This window comes from Elephantulus edwardii, unplaced genomic scaffold (assembly GCF_000299155.1).
Source record: "Elephantulus edwardii isolate Elephantulus edwardi_28Jun2011 unplaced genomic scaffold, EleEdw1.0 scaffold00035, whole genome shotgun sequence".
Taxonomy (NCBI): Eukaryota; Metazoa; Chordata; class Mammalia; order Macroscelidea; family Macroscelididae; genus Elephantulus; species Elephantulus edwardii.
The window spans coordinates 9743232-9766682 of record NW_006399785.1 but is presented as its reverse complement, the minus strand read 5'-3'; positions in this window follow the sequence as shown (position 1 = coordinate 9766682).

Here is a 23451-nt window from a genome sequence, read left to right as displayed (position 1 = left end):
AAAGGCGTCAATTCTCCTTCTGTCCTCCCTAGTCATTGTCCAGCTCTCTGATGCATAACAAGACTCCCCTAGTATGTCAATATTTATGTGTTCCTTTTTTCTCTTAACAATATCCAATTTATCTCCATTCATGCTTGTCATAATCTGCATTTCAGTAACAAATGTCTGCTTACAACTGTCCCTCCTCCTTCTTGTTTGCCTGTTGGAGGGCTCAGCCTCAGGTGTCATATGTGCTCATTTAAGTGTGTTCTTTTGTGCATGGGATTTTTGAAGACCTTTTGTTTCAGAAGTGGATGGCCAATCCTTCTCCCTCATCTGCCTTCAATTAGATGCAGTATAGATGATTCAAGAGGCTGGACTTTACGAGGAGGGATGTGGCATCAGAATTAGAGGAAGAGTCATCAGCAACCTGTATTATGCCGATGATACAACCTTGCTTGCTGAAACTGAGAAAGACCTGCAGCATTTGCTGCAGAGGATCAAGGGATGTAGTTTCCAATATGGATTGAATCTCAACATCAAGCAAACTAAGATTCTCACCACTGGGTCCATCGGCAGCATAATGACAGCTGGAGAAGAGGGTGTAATTGTTAACAATTACAGCTTGTTCAGTTCCACAATCAACACTCTTGGCACCAGCAGTCAGGAAATCAAAAGACAAATTGCATCGGGAAATTTTGCTGTCTTGAATCCCTCCAGAGGGCTGATGAGCAAATATCAAGTCTAGAGAACAGGGTGCATTTGATCTAGGCCATGATCTTCCCAATTGCTTGCAAAGTAGTGATCAGAGAGCTGGACAGTGAACACGAATGACAGAAGAAGAATAGATGTGTTTGATTTGTGGTTCTGGAGAAGAGTACTGAACATACCATGGACTGCCAAAAATACTAACAAGCCTGTCTTGAAGAGGGTAAACCATGCTGCTCCTTAGACTCAAGGATTTTGAAAGTCTGTCTCACATACTTTTAGCATATAGCCAGGAAGTAGTCGTCTTCGGAGAAGGATATCACGCTTGGAAAGGTCAAGGAATAGAGCAGGAGTGGAAGATCTCAGAGAAGATGAGGGTAGGTGTTTCAGGGACAGTGAGGTTGGCTCAGGATAGGGCAGGGTTCAGAGCTATAGGGTGCATAGGATGGCTATGATTTGCCTTAACAACACACACACATACATATGTGTGTATGTGTATATATACCTATGAACCTGGAGAAAGGATGAAAGTTATACTGGTGTCCAGGTCTTTTGTTCACAGGGTCACCATGAGTCACCTCTGACTCGACAGCACTTAACAACAACAACAACAGCATACAGTGAGATCAGTTGGCCTAGTGGGTAGATAGTCATGCTCCCAAGCCAAAGGTGGGTGACACTAATCTGCAGTGCCCAAGCCTGCCTTTACTTGTTTTTGGTGAAACATTCTTCTAGATCAACACTGATGTGTCAAATGCAAGAATGGTTACCCGTTGTGGACAGTGTGTTTGGTGGAGCTCCCCGATCAAAACAAGCTTGGAAGCAGGAGTGGCATCCACTTCTGTAATACCTGCCTCTGGAAACCCTATGAACCTGGAGAAAGGATGAAAGTTATACCGGTGTCCAGGTTTTTCATACATAGGGTCGCTGTGAGTTGCCTCTGACTTGACTCGATGGTACTTAACAAGAACAACATATATAATTGCTATTGTTGTGCACTATTGAGTTGGAACCACCCACAGCTGACCCTCTGACAGATTTTCAGAGGTAATTAATAGCATGGGAGGAGATTGTCCATCCTTCTCCTGCAGAGCAGCTGATGTCCTTGAACCGTGTGCCTTTCAGGATTGCAGCTCAGCTTCTCACCACTAGTCCACCTGAGCTCTCATACACGTATGAGAGCTAAATATGCATATATTTATAGTATAATAAGTACATAAAGTATGAGGATGTATACACACATATATATGTATTACTTTCTGAATTACATAAAAGGAAAAGCAAGAGGGAGAGCTGTGACACTGATGTGTCAAATGAGATAATGATTGGTGGACAGTGTTTGGTGGAGCTCCCCAATTCAAACAAGCTTGGAAGCAGGAGTGGCTTCCCTTTCGAAACAGCTTGCCTCCAGAAACTCTATGAACTTGGAGAAATGAAGAAAGTTATGCAAGTATTCAGGTCTTTTGTTCCCTATGAGTTGTCAACAATTTGAAGGCACTTAACAACAAGAGAGAGAAAAGAGGAGAGGAAGGCGAGAGTGAGGGAGACAGAGAGAGCAGAGGAAAGAGGAGGGAAGGGAGAGGTGGGAGATGGAGAAACACAGAGGGAGAGTAAGGAAGAAAACTTGGAATTGAAAATCAAATTAAAAAACCCACTACCATCCGGTGAATTCAGATTCACAGTGACTTTCTCTCAGGTTTCCAATGTACATCTTTATGGGACAGGATTGCCTATCTTACTCCCTATAAGTGGCTAGTGGACTTGAACCACCAATCTTTTGGTTAACACTCCACTGTGTACCATGTGACACAACCAGACACAAGAATTGTGAACAGTATAGGAATACTGGCGCTATTTTATACCACGGGTGAAAATAAACATTGACACCACCTTCCTGAAGGGGAATGTGAGTTGATCTGACAAACACTTTCAAAATCACAGATGTGTCACTTCTAGGATTCCAATCAAAGGAAATATTACGCAAGCACACGCAGATGTATCTCCAACAAGTGTTAAAATCTCACTGTGGTTTACAATAGCAGAAAATGAAAAATAACCACAACACCTAACAATAAGCTCTCTGTAGAGTATAATCCTATGCCATCATTTTTTAAATTTTTTTATTATTTTTGTCTTTGTACCATCAAATTGGACCTGACTGGTACAGGAGGAGATTGTCCCTCCTTCTCCAGGAAAGCATCAGACTATGCCATCATTTAAAGCAATTGTGTAAGAGAAGTCTAGTGACATATGTTGTTTGTTATTGGTTGCCATGGAGTTCACTGTGATACATGGAGTTCTGATTTACAGGGATATTTCGCTTTATTTTGCTTCACAGATCTAGCATGTTTCACAAGTTGAAGGTCAGTGTTGATGGAGTCTATCAGAACTATTTTGCCAACAGTGTGGGGTCATTTCCTGTCTTGGTGTTGTATTTCGGCCATTCTGCCAATGTTTCAAACTTTTTCATAATGTTACTTACTACACAGTTAATAGGCCATGAAAGAGGGTAAACCTAACTTTAATATGAGTTTGGAAAGCCTAAAAGCTTCTGACTTGCTTCATTGTGGCTTTTCTATCATTGCAGGGGTCTGCATCCAAACCCACAATGTCTAAGGCATCCCTGTATAAGTGAAGTGTTTCCAGTCTTGTATCATCTTGGTAATAATCATTGGTGAAGTTGAGGCCACAAACTCCTCTTTTGAGCTATTCCATCAAATCACATAATTGAGAGTCTCCCTCCATTTCTCAGACCCTCTAGTTTATAATTTGGGTCAGATGCACTTTGTTTTGGTTTTTCATTCATTTTTCATTCCCATCCCTTCCCCTTTCCCCTGTTCACTTTTATATTCTTCTCCACATGATATTCTTTTCTGGAGAAATATAGAAAATCTTTTTCTAGTGTCTTAGTGGTATGCAATCAGTATTCAAATGAAAAGATATGCAGTTCGAATCCACCAGCTTGTTCATAGGAGAAAGATGGATACTATTTCCCATCCAATTTACTGTCTCTCTGAAATCCCACTGGAGGGTAAGCTAGGGGTTGGTCCCAGTTTGACAGCATACAACAACAACAACAGTGACATGTATATGAAACTCTGGTGGCACATTCCATAAGGAATTGCATTAGTAACCCAAAGGTGAAGCCTCTTTAGTGGTTCGAATCCACCAACTGCTCCATGAGAGAAAGACAGGAAATTTCTTGCACAATTATAGCCACGAAAACCACTAGCGTCCGTCATAAGGTAGTTCTAAATGGCAAAGAGTTTGTGTTTTTTTTGACGATGTGTACAGAGTATCTGAGTCAAAGTCTTGGACTCCTTGCTTCCCAAGAACATATGAAAACCCTTGTTCAGGAATTGAAGGAATTACAAATTTTTAAGTTAGGATTTCTCTTGTGGCAAATCCCAGAAAATGAGCTGTTTGTTCCCTGCAGACAGAAGACAGCTAGGGCCCCCCTAGAGAGGGAGTGCTGCAAAGGAGGACACTGTCCATCTTTCTCTCAAGTAGCAGCTGGTGGATTTGAATCACCTGTCTTGGGACTGACAATGCCGCTCAATACTAGTTGCCAGTGATGTTGCTTTTACATACTGTTGAAGCAGGTAAGACTCATTTCTGATCTTCCAGTGGGTTTTTGGAGGCAGTGAATCACACAGGAAGAGACTGCCTTTCTTTCTTCTACAGAACAGTTGGTGTATTTGAACCACAATCATTTGGGTTGGTGCCACAATTCTAATCACTAAGCTTCCAAATTTCCCAGGTTATACATTATGTTTTTGGTAAGCTTCCACTAGGTTTTAAAATATGTCTGAGTAAATGTTGTTGTTAGATGCCATCAAGTCAAGTACGATCCATGGCAACCCTATAAACAACCGATCTTCACCCTGTCCTATCCTGTGCCATCCTCACTTCCTGGCACACTGGAGCCATTGCAGCAGTCACTATGCCAATCATCCTGGTTGAGGGTCTTCCTCTCTCTCACCTATCCATCACTTTTCCAAACATGATGTCTGTTTCCAAGGAATAGCCTCTTCAAGCAACATATCCAAAATATGTGAGATCAAACTTTATTACATTTGCCTGCAAGAAACACTCTGGCTGCATTTTTTTCAAAACATATTTCTTTATTCTTTTGTCAGTCCATGTGATACTCAGCACTCTTTTCCAACACCACAGCTCAAAGACATCAATTCTTCTTCTGCCATCCTATTCATTGCAGCTCTCAGACGCACAGTAAGAGATTGAAAAAGACCATGGCCTGGATCAGGCACACCACAGCTTTGGTAAATTGTTGTTGTTGGTGGTGGGTGCCGTCAAATCAAAGCCTACCCATAATTGACCCTCTGGTGTGTTTTCAGAGGCAGTTAATCACACAGGAAGAGATTGCCTGTCCTTCTCCTGCGGAGTAGCTGGTGAATTCAAACCATGTGCCTTCAAGATTGTGATACAGCTTCTTGCCATTAGGTCAGCAGTACTCCTGCTTTGGTAAATAGAGTTGTAGAATTCAGGTCTCTTTTCTTATGGAAAAGCAGCTTGAGTGTCATTACTTTCAGACTCACAATAAAAAAATAAAGACAGGAATCTATCAACAACTTTTATAAGACCTCTTAATAAATTGAGAGTATAGGACAAAATACTATCATGTAAAAAAATATTAAAGATACAAGCAAAGAGATATCACATATTCTCAGTTTGGCTCTGCATCATGGTGACCCACGTATGCTGAAGTATAATTGTTCCAGAGGACTTTCAATGGCTAACTTAACCATTCCTTCTACCTGGACAGACTTTGGCTGACTTTTGAACATAGCATTAGCAAAGACCCATCACTAACAAAAGATACACATTGGGTATAGCAGAAGGTCAGGCACAACAATGGATTCAAGCGTATCAGTGACCATAAAGAAGGCACATGCATAGTCAGGTGACATTCTGCTACAAATAAGGTGACCAGGATCCAGAGCCAACTTAGTAGTCGTCGTTATGTGTTGTCAAGTTGCCTGGACTCATAGCGACCCGTACAACAGCCCTAAACCCTGCTGTATCACTTGCCAATCTTATTGTCTCTGGTATATGTAGATACAATGACAATATAGTTCTTCATTCATCTGGTTAAACAGAGATACAAGGTGTTTTTTATAATGTAGTTATTTTACAAAGGTTTAAAGAATTATTTTTGAGCCATAACAGAATTTCTAATAAAAGTTGGGCATCTTTGCACTTATGATCCATTCCACTTCTACATCCTTTTATGAATTTAATGAACAAGCTGTGATCCAGTGTTTTCTGCGCATGTCCTTGCTGCCGTAGTCCTAAGAGCAAAGAGCATAAACGTGGCGAATCCCCTGTTCATTCAAGAACCGACGTCCTGGCTTGGTGGCCAGCTCAGGGGAGCACTAATTCAGGCCAGAGCATCCATTCAGCTGACAACACGCTGACTCCTACAGCTTCTACTAGGAATCTGGGAATCATTATACACCCTTCATTAGCATTGAAAAACCATCTGGTGGTCATTAAAAAGCAAACATTACATATAATACATTAGGCTCAAAATACAATTTAATTACCATCAAGGTCTGGTCAAAAATCCTCCAAATAAAGAGATTCCCAGATAAGGAGCAGCTTTATTTTCCCTTTTCCCCGAGTCTGTGAGGAATGATGTCAGACTGTAATCTTGCAGGCTCCAGACCACACCCCATGCAGATTTGATGGGGCTAACTCAGAAGTCATTGGCCAAAGGGCCACTTTGTTTAGAATTTCGTAGATTTTTTTTTTTTTTTAGTTTTGTTGGGGAGTAGAACAAACCATTTCCTGGATACCCAGAAAATGCTTCAATGGGAACAAAACTGCCTGACTGACCCATTGTGGTTTTGTATCCTGGGATTAAGAGAATGGAGGGTGTAGTTGAAAGAACTCTTAATTAAGAATCAGAATATGGTATTCAGCTCTACAGGACTTGCTTTCTGTGTGATAACTTCTCAGAGTTTCTTCCTCCTTGGTTGAATATGTCTGTCTTCCAGTGGGCTTTGTGGAATCAAAATGACATAAATCATCAAACCAATATGACAATTTACTAAGGGCCATTTTAGAGTAATAGAGGAGTCTTGGTGGTGCCATTGTTAAGCAGCTCGTACAAAGGTCAAGGTTCAAGTTTACCAATTGCTCCATAGGAGAATAATATGGCATCTGCTTCTGCCAAGATTTTCAGCCTTGGAAGCTTGAATTTCTATTATGTCTTACAGGGTGACTCTGAGTGAGAAGCAAATGGAAAGCAGTGAGTTTAGTTTGAGTTTGGCGTTTGGAATGAAAGATTGAAACTATTTCAGGACTCACTTGATTTCCACAAAACATGGTCTAAGAGAGTGTGGACTGGTCTTGAGACCAGCACCATAGTGTCTTAATGATTTGATCTCAAGGACATTTCCCAGCATCCATTTTTCCAAGATTTTTGAAGGCAGTTACCTTGCCCCATCGCAGATTTTTGTGTCTGCCTTCACCTGAAATCTAGTCAGTAACCTCATGCAGGGTGGAACTAAGAGTGAGAGACACAGGACAGACATCAAACTAAACACTATGTTTCACAGCTACCACGCTACAGCAGCCTTTTGTACTCCAGAATTATAACAATCCTCTCTGATCTATTGTTGTTGTTGTTCAGTGCCATCGAGTCCTCCACACGTGTGTGCATGACTTTCATGCTTTCTCCAGATTCATAAGGTTTCTGGAGACAAGTTATTGATGGAAGTGGATGCCACTCCTGCATCCAAGCTTGTTTCAACCGGGGAGCACCACCAAACACTGTCCACTATGGGTAACTGTCATCGCACTTGACACATCAGTGTCAGTGTCCAGCTTCACAATGACCACAAGGTACCTCTATCCAGCAAGTGGACACACCAAGGCTATATGACCTAGAAGAATGTTTGACCAACAACAATTTAAAACAGACCTTAGGGCCACAGATTAGAGTCACCCACATTTGGCTTGGTAGCATCACTGCATAAATTATCTAGCAATATCCTTACTATCATATGCAAGTAAAATGTTGCTGAAGAGAATATAAAAATGGCTAGAATATAAAGTATTTCAAAAGGGAACTTTCAGAATTTCCAGCTGCATTCAGGAGAAGGTGTAGAATGAAGATCATTGCTGATACCAGCTGGATCTTAGCTGAAAGGAGGAAGTACCAGGAAAGGTTTTACTAATGTTTAATTGACTGCAAAGGCGTTCAACTGTGTGAATCGTAACACTTATCACTAACACTGAGAAGAATTGGAATCCCAGAATATTCCATTCTGTTTGTGTGAAAACCTATATATAGACCAATAAGCTTCTGTCCTAACAGAACAAGGGAACGCTGCATTGTTCAAAATTAGGAAAAGTATACTTCAGTGCTGTACTGTCTCCCTGTGTCTATTCAATCTGTATGCTGAGCAAGTAAACCTAGAACCTGGACTCAGTAAATAAGAATATGGCATCAGGATTGGAGAGAAACTCATCAACAACCTGTTGTATTCATGCTATAACCTTGCTTGCAGAAAGTGAAGAGGATTTGAAATGGTTACTGCAGAAGATCAATGACTACAGACTTCAAAATTCAATCACAACATCAAGGAAAAAATTCTCACCCTTGGACTAATATATAGGAAAAGATTGAAGCTGTCAATGACTTCATTTTATTTGTATCTACAATCCTACCAGCGTAGTAGCCAAGAAATTTTCAAACAAGTGTTGCACTTGGAAAATCTGCTGTCAAAGTCCTCTCCACAGTGGTAAGGAGCAATGATGTCAGTTTTAAGAGTCAGGTGCACCAAGTCTGTTGTTGTTATGTGCCTTCGAGTCGCCTGTGACTCATGCATAGCGACCCTATGTACAACAGCCCTAAACTCTGCCCTATAGTATGCCAATCTCACCATCTCAGACACACCTACCCCCATTACCCTAGTCACTGAATCAATCTACCTCATAGAGGGCCTTCCCCTCCTGTGCTGTCCCTCCACCTTCCCAAGCATGACGTCCCTCTCTAAGGACTGGTTTCTCCTTACAACATGTCCAAAGTATGTCAGATGAAGCTTCAGAATCCTCCAAGGAACAACCCAGCTTCACCCTCTCCAGGACAAATCTGTTTGTTTTCCTAGCAGTCCACTCTTCTCCAACACTACAGCTCAAAGGCTTCTATCCTCCCTAATCATTGTGCAGCTCTCTGATGCATAGCAAGTAATTGCAAAGACCATGGCCTGTATCAGGCGCACCTTAGTCTCCAGACTGACATCTTTGTACTTCAGCACTTTAGAGACGTCTCTAACCACAGACTTTCCCATCACAATACATCTTTTAATTTCCTGGCTGCTGGTGCCGAGAGTGTTGACTGTGGATCCAAGCAAACCAAAACTGTGAACAATCTCAGTCTCTTCACCATCCATTATGATGCTGCCAATTGTCTAACCCATGGTATTTTCACTTGCTTCCTTTGCATATGAAAGCTGGATGATAAATAAGGATGTTAGGAGAATAATTGATGCCTTTTAATTGTGGTGTTGGAGAAAAGTACTGAATATCTCACACCAAAAGAAGAAACAAGTCTATCTTGGAGGCAATTCAATCAGGGAGTTGCCTGGAGGCAAAAACAGTGAAAGTTCATCTCACATATTTTAGGCAGGTTGTCAGGAAGGGTGGGTTGTTGGCAAAGGATCTCGTCCTGGTAAATCTAGAGGGTCAGACAAAGAAAGATCACCACTAAGAGGCCTCTACTCAGTGACTGTGGCAAGGGCCTTGAGCAAAACAGAGCACATGAGCATCATACAAGATAGAGAAATTTCACATCTGTTGGTTATAGGCTCTCTGTGAATGGTAGTCACTTTGGTGGCACCTAACAATACTAACAGGAGTTCTAGGTGATGCAAGTGGCTATATGCCCGAAAGATTGTGGTCTAGACCCACCCAGAAGCACACTGGGAGGTGACCCTCATAGCACTGAAAATTCTATGGGCAGGCCTACCCGGCATTCATGGAATGTCCACAAAGCAGAATCAACTCAATAGTAACTAAGAATAATGCATCTTGAAGGAATCTCACGGTGGTCCAAATGTGGTCAAAAGTTACAGCTCCCAACTGAGAACTGGGAATTTTCAGACTCCCCAAAGGGGCCTCGGGAGAAAGATCTGCAAATATGCTTCCAAAAAACAATCATTGAAGGCTTTATGGAGCACAGTTGTGCTCTGACACACATAGTAGGACCATCAACGGGAGTCAATTTAACAACTGGCCATTCCCAACCAAAGATGTCTGCCCTGCATTCTCGAAGGTGTATGGTTCGAGACCACCAGCTGCTCTGCAGGAGAAAGACGGGCGATCTCCCATGTGATTAACTGGAGGGTCAGCTATGGGTTTGTACTGATTCTATGATACACAACAGCAATAACAACACCTCAGTGTCAAGAAGACAAAGATTCTCACCAGTGGACCGATTGGCAGCATCTGGATGGATGGTGAAGAGATTGAGATTGTTCACAGCTTTAGTTTGCTTGGCTCCATAGTCAACAGTCTTGGCACCAGTAGCCAGGAAATTAAAAGGCGCATTGCGATGGGAAAGTCTGCTGTTAGGGACCTCTCCAAAGTACTGAAGAGCAATGGTGTCTCTCTGGAGACTAAGGTGCGTCTGATACAGGCCATGGTCTTCGCAATCACTTGTTATGCATCAGAGAGTTGGACAATGACCAGGGAGGATAGAAGGAGAATTGATGCCTTTGATATGTGGTGCTGGAGAAGAGTATTGAGAATACCATGGACTGCTAGGAAAACAAACAGATTTGTCCTGGAAAGTGTTAAACCGGGTGGCTCCTTGGAGGCAAGGATTCTGAGGCTCTTTCTAACATACTTTGGAAATGTTGTGAGGAGAGACCGGTCCTTGGAGAGGGACATCATGCTTGGGAGGGTGGAGGGACAGCGCAGGAGAGGAAGGCCCTCTATGAGGTGGATTGATTCAGTGACTGGGATAATTGGGATGGGAGTGTCGGAGACAGTGCGATTGGCACAGGACAGAGCGGAGTTTAGGGCTGTCGTACATAGGGTCGCTATGAGTCGCAGGCGACTCGACGGCACATAACAACAATAACAACAACAATGTATGGAGAGAGGATGAATAAAAGACACACAAGCGTTGAGGACTCTCCTTCATATGGTCACTATGAGTCGCCTGCAACTCGACAGCACTTAACAACAACAACACCAACATGTAAGAAATACATTAAGACAGCTCACTTTACCAAGAAAAAAATGGGGGGGAAAATTAATAAAGACTCAAGCAAACCTCTGTGAAGGAGAAGTAGTGAATTATTTTACCACTAGCATATCTATGCTGAATATCTACCCATGAGGGACACTGAGTCAAGAACAATTGGTTCCTATTTTTCATAGTTACTTATTGATATTCTGTTAAAAAAACCCCATTGGTTAAGTGCAATGATTAAGTGCTTATCTGTTAACTAAAATGTTAACACTTTATACTGGACACCATGAGAATGTTGAGTTAAGGCTTATTTCCCACGAGCTGGTCAGGGACCAGTAGGGTTGGAATTTCCCAGGCCTGCTGAATGAACTCTTTACTGCTCAAAGAATCAGACACCTGTACTCTGTTTTATACAAGGCAATGAACATAAAGAGGTTTTTATCATTCCTTGAATAAGAAGCAGTTGTGGTTCACCTTTTCCGTGTGGTTCCAAAGCTTTGACCCACCCGGATCTTTGCAATTAGAAACAAATCCAGTTCAAGTTCCACACTTTGAAGAAGCTGTCCCGAGCTACTAAAGTCAATAGTCATTCTTCCGTCTGCCAACTCTGGTGACTCGTTCACAAGGGGGCTTCATGAGCTTCATTTATTTTAGAAATACAACTTATGGTTGTAAAAATAATATATGCTCATTATGAATTCAAGCAACACACAGTACAAGAGAGACATTAAAATATCACGTCAAATCATCCCACCCTCAAACTAATCATTACTATTTCTACATAAATACTGTTCCAAATGTTTTCCTCTATGTAAATCCGTAGACTGATGATAGATTGATCTATCTGCAGGCAGATTCACTCTCTGTAGACACTTTTTAATTAGTTAGGTGTGCTTTATTTTATTGGAATGTACAAAAAGAAAGGAATATAAGTGAAACGTGAAAAATTGCCTCAAAATTCTTTTCCATGATAGATAACCTAAATATACTTCTAACATTGAGAAAGAAAACAATGAAAATCATCATTAGACACATTAGATGTTTAGAAAACTATACAATTGAGTTGTGTGCCGTCTTGATTGTCTCCCTCACATGAACAATGAAGGTATCAGTACTCTCACATTCTCCCATCAGCCCTCCCACTAACTCTTAATTTTTCTTAGTTAAATCTTCATTTTTTTACACTGTCAACGTTTATAGTATTTGCATTCAGCTTTGTAAAAATTCTCACAATTACTTGATACTATTAAGTCTTTAGTTAAAAATCAATTTAACTAAAGGATGTTTAGCATATCTTCTCTATTCTTGAGTACTATCATCTGACTCATCTCTTAGTTGATTTCATTTCATTTTCCAGTTATTTTTTTCCCTAGTAAGAGCTCAAGGTTATAGAGGTAACTCGTGGTTGCTGTGATGTTAAACACTGTGGCACAGATGTGTCAAATGTGATAATGGTTACTTACCCATGGTGCACAGTGTTTGCTGGAGCTCCCCAATTAAAACAAGCTTGGAAGCAAGAGTGGCACCCACTTACGTAACAGCTTGCCTCCAGAAACTCTATGAACCTGGAGAAAGGATGAAAGTCACACAAGTGTTGAGCACTTTCATTCATAGGGTCGCTCTGAGTCGTCTACAGCTTGACTGCGGCATTTAACAACAATAACAACAGTAAGAGCTCAGGGATGCTATCTCCTGAGTCCCATGCCTAATTCAAGGAGATCTACCTATTGCCTAGGGTAGAGGGTATGGTGACTCAGTGATAGAATCCTCACCTCTGATGGTCAAGCCCCAGTCAGCACTAGAGGTTCAGATGAAAGTAGACTTGGAATAAAGACCCCAGTGAAACCTTCACAATCACAATGTTTCAATAACACAATCCAAGGATGGGCAAAACCAGCCAGCTTCCTCTCCAGCATACTTGTGTCCCCATGAGACAATAGGTAATAATGGACACTTGTTGACTTCTTGAAGAGTATCTTGGAAGTGTCCTATATACTTGAATGCTACTGTTCTCTGAATATCCCATAACCTCCATCTACTACAGTTCATCGTTGGCCCAGTCTGGGTTAGCCTTCTTGCCTCCTCCTTCTGCAATTGACTTACTCTTTCTAGACGCTTCCTTCTTTATCCTGAAAATACAGAAACTGAATCACAACACATCTTAGAGCTCCAGTTCTGCCAGTATATGCTGTGCATTGCATTGTCTTGAATCAAAGCTAGTTCTCTGGCTCCACAGTCCTGCCCTTTTCATGCCATTACAGTGTTGTGTTGTTTTTACCTGTGGGAGAAAAATGGACAATCTCCTCCAGTGCAATGTGCAGCCTCTTAAAACCTGCTGCATAGGGAGGCTGTGGTATATGCATGTGATGGAATACTACACTGCATTGAAAAAGAAGGATCTTACGAAATATACAAAATGGGTCACCCTGGAGGACATTATGCTGAGAGAAATATCTCTGAGTGAAATACCTGTCACAAAAGGATGAATATTGCATTGTATCACTGTGGTAAAACAGGACTGACATCGGGGCTGGGGGGAGACTGAGAAAGATGGGATAAATAATGTATTCGGCATTGTAACAGATGAGGGAGAGAACTGTTTAAAAGGGATATGTGATGAGGTATTATTGTCATGACAGAAGTCCAGAATGAAGGCTGCATAATGGAGTGGACTTGGTGGGAGGGAATGAAATAATGAAAGAATTTTTCTTTTACTTTTCAAAGAGAAGAGAGAACTCGGAGGAGGGGTGGACAAGGAGAAAAATGCAACAATGAAGGAATGGAAATCCAAAGTCTCCGTAAACTTTCATTAAAATTAATAATTTTTTTAAAAAAAAACCTGCTGGAGGGTCAGCAATGAGTCAGTGTACTGATAACTCATCTTTTTAAAGCCAATCTCCTCCTCATAATTCTGTAATTATACATCCAATTGACTCTTTGGCACCTCCATTTCAAAGACTTAAAACATTCAAGCAAGGCTGATTCTCACCTCATGTCTGCTCTTGCTCTAATATTTCCAATCTTGTAAGTGGAAACTTTTACCTCACAGATGCACAAGCCACAAACGTGAAACTCACTGATTCCTCTTTCGCTTTCATACCTCATGTTGTACGTTTTGTCATCTTTATCTTTAACGTATAACCATGCCAACCTTTGACCCTGGCTGAAGCCACCATCACTATCTTGTTTCTTTGTTGCTACAGCCTCTGAAGTGGCGGTCTCCCAGCTCACATCTTCACTCCACTATGGTCTACTCTTGATGCTTCAGCTAGAGTGAAAATGTCCATCTTTTGTACTCCAAACATTCTACGGATTATTCTTCTTATGTTAAACATTCAAAACTCACAATGGTCTATAAAATGCATATCTTGTTCCTGCCACTTCTCTTCTTTCATCTCATGGCTCCCTCTGGACTCCATACTGGTTACAGAATCTCTCCCCTTGGTCCCTCAAACATACCAGACATATCCTCACCCTAACATCCTTACATTGGTCATTTTTTCTTCCCAACGTCTCTTCCTGAAACTTCTTGCCTCCTATTTTCATGACTGACTCCCTTCCTCCATATAGGCTTCCACTCCAGATTTGCTTTGTCAAAGAGGCTTTTTCTAATTATAATATAGCAACAGTACCACCACACCAGTTACCACTCCATTTAATGGGACGTTTGAGGTGCTCTCAAGAAGGTTCATATTCATAGAAGACCTGTGAATTTCTACAGAACAAAACACTGTCCAGTCCTGTACCAACATCAGAATGATTGTCACATTTAAATATCTTATTACTGGCACTGAATCAATCTATTAAATGAAGAATCTTCTTCTTTTCCACTGAATCTATGTTATGTCAAGCATGGCGTCCTTTTCCAACCACTCGTCTCTCTTAGTAACATGTCCCAAGTCCTTAAGAGGAAGTCTTGCCATCCTCTCATCTATCGATTATCCTGGCTGGATTTCTACCAGGACATATTTTACTGTCCTTCTGGCAGTGCATGGTATATTAAAAATTCTTCACCAGAACCTCAATTCAAGATTTTAATACGCTTTGTTGTTGTCGGCTCTGACTTACACCCATCCTATGTATAAGAGACTGAATTTGTGCCCTGTCCGGCACCATCATTTTAATATTGCCGTGTTGCTCATTGCTGCAGTTACTGTGTCAATCTATCTCACTGAGGAGCTTCCTCTCCTTTACTGATCTACTTCTTCAAGCCTGGTATCCTTTCTCAAGCCAAGCCCCGATAATAAGTTAACATTATGTGAGATAAAGTCGCACCATCGCTGTTTGTAAGGAGCACATTGACTGAACATCTTTCAACAAAGACTCGTTGTTTGTTCGTTGGGCAATACAGAGCATACAATGACATGTATACATACAGTGACAATTTAAAGGTGTCTTCCATCTCCTTGTTCATTGTCCAACTTGCACAAGCCTTATAAGGCAATTGAAAATTTCATAGCTTGAGTCAGGCATACCTTAGTCCTTAAGCTGACATCCTTGTTCTTTAGCGCTTTAAAGAGACCCTTAGTAGTAGATTTGTCAAATATTATTTAATCATTGAGTTCTGGTGGCACAGTGGGTAAAGAGTTGCACTGCCAACTGAAAGGGAAATGGTTCAAATTTACAATAGCTCCACAGAGAGAGATGGTGAATCATCTATGCAATTTACATCCTCTGGAAACCTGCTGGAGGATCAACTATGACTTGGTTCTGATTCAATGGTAAAGAGTTATTAACTTCCATTGGTATTAATTGTGGAAGTAAGTAAAATTAAATCTTTGACAATTTCAAAATTTTCTCCATTTCTCATGATGATGTTTATGATTATTTTCTAAAATAATTGCATTTGTTATTTTCCCCCCTTTATGTTGGAGTGCAATCCATACTGAAAATTTTCTTTGGTCTTTATCAGTAAGTATATAAGATTCTCTTCACTTACAGCAATGAAGTTATATCAGCTACATATCCACAAGTTGGTAGTTTTCCTCTGTCTCCCTGATCCTGCACTTTCCCCAACACGATGTCTTTTTGTGAGATGAAGTTTTACCAATCTTGCCTCTAAGGAACACTCTGGTTCACTTCCTCTGGAAAGGTTTGTTTGTTCTTTTGGCAGTCCACAGGATATTCAACATCTTTGCCAGTACTTCAACTCAATGTCAACAATGCTTCTTATTCATTGTTCTACTTTCAGATGCATAGGGAGCAATTGTAAACACCATGGCGTGCATAGGGCACACCTTAGTCTTTAAACTGGCATCTCTGCTCTTTAGTGCTTTCAAGAGCTTAACAGTATATATATATTTTTTATATTACAATTGTCATTTAATTCCACATTATTTTCACTTTTTGTTTTCTATTGTGTCACCTGTTAATTGAAGAACATAATTCTTGTAATTGATTTTGCTTCCTTTCGTATTTTTTTAAAATTTTTATTAATTTTAATCAAAGTTTACAGACACTTTGGATTTCTATTCATTCATTGTTGATTTTTCTCCCTACCCAACCTCCCCCCACCACCACCCAGTTCGCTCTTCTCTGTGAAAAGTAAAAGAAAAGTTATTTCATTGTTAAACAATCCCTTCCCCCAAGTCCACTCCACTATGCAGCCTTTACTCTGGACTCCTGTCATGACAATAGTACCTAATCATATATCTCTTTTAAACAGTTCTTTCCCTCATCTACTTCAGTGCAATGATTATGTTTCAGTACATAATTTAACCCATCTTTCTCAGTCTTCCTCTCAACCCCGATATCAGTCCTGTTTTACAACAGTAGCACTATGCAGTATTTGTCCTTTTGTGACTAAGATATTTCACTCAGGTTAACGTGCTGGTGAGGTTGTGGAGAAACAGGAACACTTATTCACCGTTGGTGGATGTGTAAAATGGTGCAACTGCTTTGGAAGACTGTCTGGCGCTTTCTCAAAAAGTTGCAAATAGAAATACATTTTGACCCAGCAATTTCACGACTGGAAATATACCCCAAAGAAACCATAACTGCCACCCAAGCAGATATATGCACACCCATGTTTATCGAGGCTTTGTTCACAATAGCAAGGAGTTGGAAACAACCTAAGTGCCCATCAACAAACGAATGGATAGAGAAGGTGTGCTATATTCGCACAATGGAATACTACGCTGCATTGAAGAACAAGAAACTCATGGAACATTATTCAAAAGGGTGACGCTGGAGAACAGTATATATTCTCAATGCAACATGTCTTTTGATTTCTTGACTGCTGCTACCATGTTTGTTGATTGTGAATTCAAGTAAAATTAAATTGCAGACACTTTTCTCCATCTATCATGATATTGCCTATTGGTCCAGGGGTAAGGAATTTTGTTTTCTTGATGTTGAGTTGTAACTCATATTAAATATCCGTATTGTAGCCTTTAACTTCTTCAATAAATACTTCAAGTCTTCATTCATCTAGCAAGTTTGTGTCATTTGCTTAATTCAGGTTACTGGTAAGTCTCCTTCCAAACCTGATGTCACATTTTCTTCTTGGAGTCTCACTTTATCTATATCTACTTTATCTTTTAGGACCTGGATTATATAGGAAGATAGGTCTGGGAATTTATATCTGAAAGTTTCCAATTATGAAAACTTCAGAGAGTGAATTTCTACTGTGCGTACACAAGGTAGTCATAAGTTGGAATTGAATCAATAGCAAATATATTTTGTTTTCTGTTTTTCTCTTTGCCATGTATCACTATCTACATATTATTTGATCATTGTCTGTAAGCTCAATGAAGACAGAACCATTTTCCACATAGATGGTGCTTCATCATTTTGGCTAAATAAATGGAATGACTGCTAGATTTCTCTTTCTCTGTCTTTCCTATCCATTAGTATCTCACTCCTTACTTTCTTTTCTCATCCTAATCTATCTTCATTGTATTATTTTCAAGTTTTTTCATATTACAATAATTGAATTGCCAGTGATATTTGTTTCCATCCTTCCTTTTTAATTTTTTGTTGTTGTTGTTCTGTAATGAAACGATTTTGTTCTAATATTGTCTTTCCTTAGGGCTGCAAGCATCATTTTCATGACATTCTATTGTTTTATTATCTCATCTCTGAGCACTTGTTTTTATTGAATTTCTGCTCTTATTAGATTGTTCAATAACTAGAAACACTTGTGAGGACTTACCTTCTGTTCCTTGGGTTATATTTTCCTCTACACTGGGTTTTCTGTACATTTTATATGCATTATTTCTTTTTTAAAAACTTTTATGTCATTTATTAGCTTGCATCTTATATAACTTGCTCTTACTAGCTTTGGATAGAATTTCTCTTTGCTCTAATATATTACTCAAACTTACTCCTATTGAGTCAGAAAGGACACACTGCTGACGTTCCAGGTTTTCAGAGCTTACAAATCCCATGAGAAGAGATTGCTCATCTTTCTCCTAAAGAGCCACTGGTGAATTTGGCAAACCACCTTTGGGTTAGTGGAACAACTCCCTACAGACTATGCCAATAGAACACCCTATTGTTGTTGTTGTTGTTAGATGCCATGAACTTGAGTACAAATCACAGCCACCCTATGAACTACAGAAGTGAACCTTGCCCTATTCCCCACCATCTTCAACATCTCATATACTTGAGCCCATTGTTTAAGGTACTATGTCAATCTACCTTTCGGAGAGTCTTCTCAATCATTCACCCTCCACCTTTCAAGCATGATGTCCTTTTCAGAGCACTGGCCTTTCCTAATAACATGCCCAAAGTATGTGAGATGACGCTATGCCATCCTCACCTCTAAGAAGCACACTGGTTGCACTTTTCTCCAAGACATGATTCTTTGTTCTCTTTCCAGTAAAGAGGTTTTTCGTTCAGTACTCTTCTCCAACACCACAATTAAAAGTTATCAATTATTTGTTAGTCATCCTTATTCATTTTCCAACTTCTAGAAGCATAGTAAGTAATGGAAAAGACCGTGGATTGAATCAGGTGTCTTAATATTATTATTATTCTTTAGCACATTGGAGAAGTCTTTGACAGATGATTTTCCCAATGCAACATGTCTTCTGATTTCTTTATTGCTGGTAACAAGGATGTTAATTGTGCAACCAAGCAAGATGAAATCATTGACAACTTCACTTTCTCCTCCACGTATCATGATGCCTGGTACTTCATTAAATGTTCTCCTCTGATGTTTATTTGTAAATACAAAGATGGACAAGCAATCTGATTCCATGACTACTAACTGGGAAATAATTGGTTCTGGCTTACAGAATAGTACCAGAGAATTCTGGATGTATCATTTTTGTTTTGTCCTGTCAAATATACTACTATTCTAGTGACCCTATGTACAATAGTTCTGAACTCTGCTCTGTTGTGAGCCTATCTCACTGCCTCTGACACACTGACTCTCATTATCTATTTTGTTGTGTCAAGCCATCTCATCTAGGGTCTTCCACTCCCACTTTGTCCCTCAACCCTTCCAAGCATGATATCTTTCTTCAAAGAGCAGATCCTTCCTGGCTAAGTGTCCAAAGTACTTGAGAAAGAGTATAACCCCTGGCCACCAAAGATTAACTTGGTTTCACCCACTCTAAGACAGGCTGATTAGTTCTCTTGGCAACCCATGGTATGTTGAATACAGTTTTCTACCACCACAGTTAAAATGCATCAGTTCTTCACTGAAATTCATCAAAATCTTCATTGTCATGATGTTGAATCCATATTTCAGTCTACAGTCCTTGATCCTCTGCAACAGATACTTCAGATCCTCCTCAGTTTCCGCACACAAGGTTGTGTGACCTGCACAACATAGGTTATTTATAAGTTTTCCTCCAATCTTGATGCCACACTCCTCCTCAAAAAGTTCAGCCTCTCGAACAATCTGTTCTGCATGCAGATTGAAAGGGTGCAGAGACAGGACACATCCCTAACATAATCCTTTTCTGATTTTGAACCAAGCTGTAATTTCTGAATACACTCACCCCTAAACTGAAGAGGACCTGAAGGACTTCAATAAGCATTGAACCTCAACATCAAGATGGATGGAGAGATTGAGGTCGTTAACAATTTGAGCTTGCTCAGCTCCACAATCGACACTCTTGGCACCAGCAGTCAGAAATCAAAAGACAAATTACATTGGGGAGAGTCTGCTGTCAGGGACCTCTCCAGAGTATGGAAAAGCAACGATGTCAGCTAGAGACTGAAGTGCACTTGATTCAGACCATAATCTTCACAATTACCTACAATGCATCAGAGAGCTGGGCAATGACAAAGGATGACAGGAGAAAAAATTGATGCCTTCCAATTGTGCTGGAGACCAAGAAAACAAAAAAGGTCTGTCTTAAAGAGGGTGAAATCAAGTTTCTCCTTGGAGGCTAGGATTTTTAAGCTCTGTCTCATGGCCAGAAGAAGGAGAAGGACATCATGCTCCGAAGGGTAGAGGTACAGTGCAGGAGAAGAAGACCCTGGATGAGATGGATCGATATAGTAATTGAGGCAATGGAGGTTGATGTGTCAGAATTAGTGAGACTGGCTCAGGACAGGTCAGGCTTCAGAGCTACTGTACAAAGGGTTGCTAGCAACTCAACAGCACATAATAACAACAAAAATCATCACTAAAATGTATTTTCATGTGCTATGAGGCCTATGTTGATTGACAGCACCCCACTATAAGACAGAGTTGAACTTCCCTGTAAGTATTTCTAGCTGGTAATCTTTAGGGAAGTAGAGCACCAGATCTTTCTCATCCAGGAGTCACTCATGAGTTTGAACTTCTAACTATTTGTTTAACCATGGTCCCTCAAAGGTATCACTAAAGGGTAGGGGAAAGCCAAACCAAAAATGAAACATGGGCCGAGTCTGACTTCACTGGAAAGCAACATATCTGAGTTTTTGTTTTAGTGTTGACTTGTTTGGAACTGGACTGGTGTAAACGATTCCAGAGACAGGAGTATACTTCTGGTTTAATTTCTCTGATTCACCATGGACCCCTAAAGTCTTCCCTTTATTAAAAAATTTCTCCTTCTTATTTACTCTCTTCCATCTTACAACTCATGCCTCACCAGTCCCTCCTAGAAGCTATTTTCTTCCATGTTCAATGTGAAGAAGAAAGACATAATGGTCAGTTTACTTCTCTTCAGGGGTCCACTCTGGTACTCTCTGCTTTCAGCCAAAATCGATCTGACACGTGCTTCTTATATTATCACTTATTTAAGAAAGAAAGATACACATGGGAAGGAAAAATTTATGTACAAAATGTTTTTACATATAAAAATTTATATGTAAAAAATTTTACATAAAAAAGGAAATGAGTAGAAAAGATACCTGCAGAGTGAGATGGTACTGGATATTAGTAATGGTCATGGTGAAATTTCTATTTCTTTGAAATATTAGAATCATTCTTCTAGAATGTTTCCAGTTTATTATTAAATAAGTCAAACCAGCAAAAGGGCCCTTTATAAAACAAATATCCATGTACCTACCAACCTATTTATTTCTGTTTGCATCATCTTTTTTTAATCCACAAAAGAAATTTCTCCTCTACCAGAGAGGAAGATTCCTCTTCAAATCTGGTATCTATCCCTTCCAGGCATTTCTTTACACTTTTTAACATATATGTATGCATTTAAAAATATTTCATATTTTGTGTGCTTAATTTTACACAAATAACATCACATTGCATATCTTATCCCATAACATGCTTTTCTTTACCATAATTATTTGTGAAGTTTTTCAATACTGACATATTCATATATAGTTTAATCTTTTCACACCTATGTAGACTTTCTCCTTTATAAAAAATAATCTCCTATTTTTATTGTTCTCGTCTTGTGATTTTCTGATAAATTCCGGTGTTTTGAAATTACTGAAAACTCTTCAAATATTATTGTGTCACTGTGGATACAGGAGTAAATTTCTGTTTTAGCATACTCTTGTTGTCAAGTAGCATCAAGTTAAGTACAACTCATAGTGACCCTATGAACAACAGATCTGAACCCTGTCCTATCTTGTGCCACCCTCACAATCTCTGACATCTACAAGAACTTTTAAGGGAAGTTGTTCACACAAAGACATCAAAAGAAAGTGGATGGACCATACCACCAGAAACAACAGTAAAAGAAACAGTACATAGGGGCAATGATAAAATCCGGCCTGTCAATAACCACACTTAATGTAAATGAACTAAATGCACAAATTGAGAGAAGAAGAGTAGCATAATAGATTTTTTTTAAAAAGCACATCAATATGTTGTCTACAAGAAACATCTAAAAATGAAGAGAAAGAAACACTCAAAATCAAAGACTGGAAAAAATATAACAAGCCAATGGCATGCACAAAAAAGCAGGTGTGGCAATACTAATCTCTGGTAAAATAGACTTCATGATAAAAACCACTATAAAAGATAAGAAAGAACACTATATAATGATTAAAGACAAACTAGATAAAGAATTAATGTTCAACAACTTATGACTTACATTGAGAAGAATGGAAATCCCAGAGTACTTCAATGTATTCATATGAAATCTATGTGTAGACCAGGAGGCTGTTATAAGAACAGAGCAAAGGAACACCATATGGTTTAAAATTGAGAAGGGTATGTGTCACAGTTGTATTCTCTCTACATACCTATTTAATCTTTATACTAAGCAAATTAGTTGAGAAACTGGACTCTATGAAGAAGAATGTGGCATCAAGATTAGAAGGAGACTCATCAATAACCTGCATTATGTAGGTTACACACTGTTTGCTCAAAGTGAGGAGGACTTGAAGCACTGGTTGCAGAGAATCAAAGAATACAGCCTCCAATATGGATTGCATCTCAATGTCAAGAAAACAAAGATTCTTACCATTGGACCTATAGGCAATATCACAATAGATGGAGAAAATATTGAAACTGTCAATAACTTCATCTTAAGTGGATCCACAATTAACCCCCTTGGTACCAGAAATCAGGAAATCAAAAGTAGTATTCCACTGGGAAAATCTGTACTTAGGGACCTCTTTAAACTATTGAGGGGTGATGATGTCAGTTTTAAGACTAAAGTGCATCTGATTCAAGCCATGACCTTTCAGTTCACATTCTATGCATCTGAGTACTGGACAGTGAATAAGGATGACAGAAGAAGAATTATTGCATTTGAGCTTGCTGTTGGAGATCAGTACTAAACTTCTCAAGGAATGACGAAAGAACGAACAAATATAGTTTGGAGAGGATGCAAGGAGAGTGCTCTGTGGAGGCAAAATGTATGGGGCTTTGCCTCATGTACTTCGGGAATATTACCAGGAGGGACTCTTCCTTGGAGAGGGACATGATGCTCAGAAAGGTAGAGGGTCAGCAAGAAAAAGAAAGACCCTCAACCAGTTGAATTGACGCATTGATTGTCATAATAAGCTCTAATGTGTAAGGAAATGTGAAGATATCACAGGACAGGGTTCATATCTGTTGTTTATAGGGTCACTATGGGTAGTACTGGATCCAGGAAGTATTAAAAGAAGATGGAAGGAATATACGGAGTCATTATATAGAAAGGAATTGGCAGATACAGAGGAATTTAAAGAAATAACAT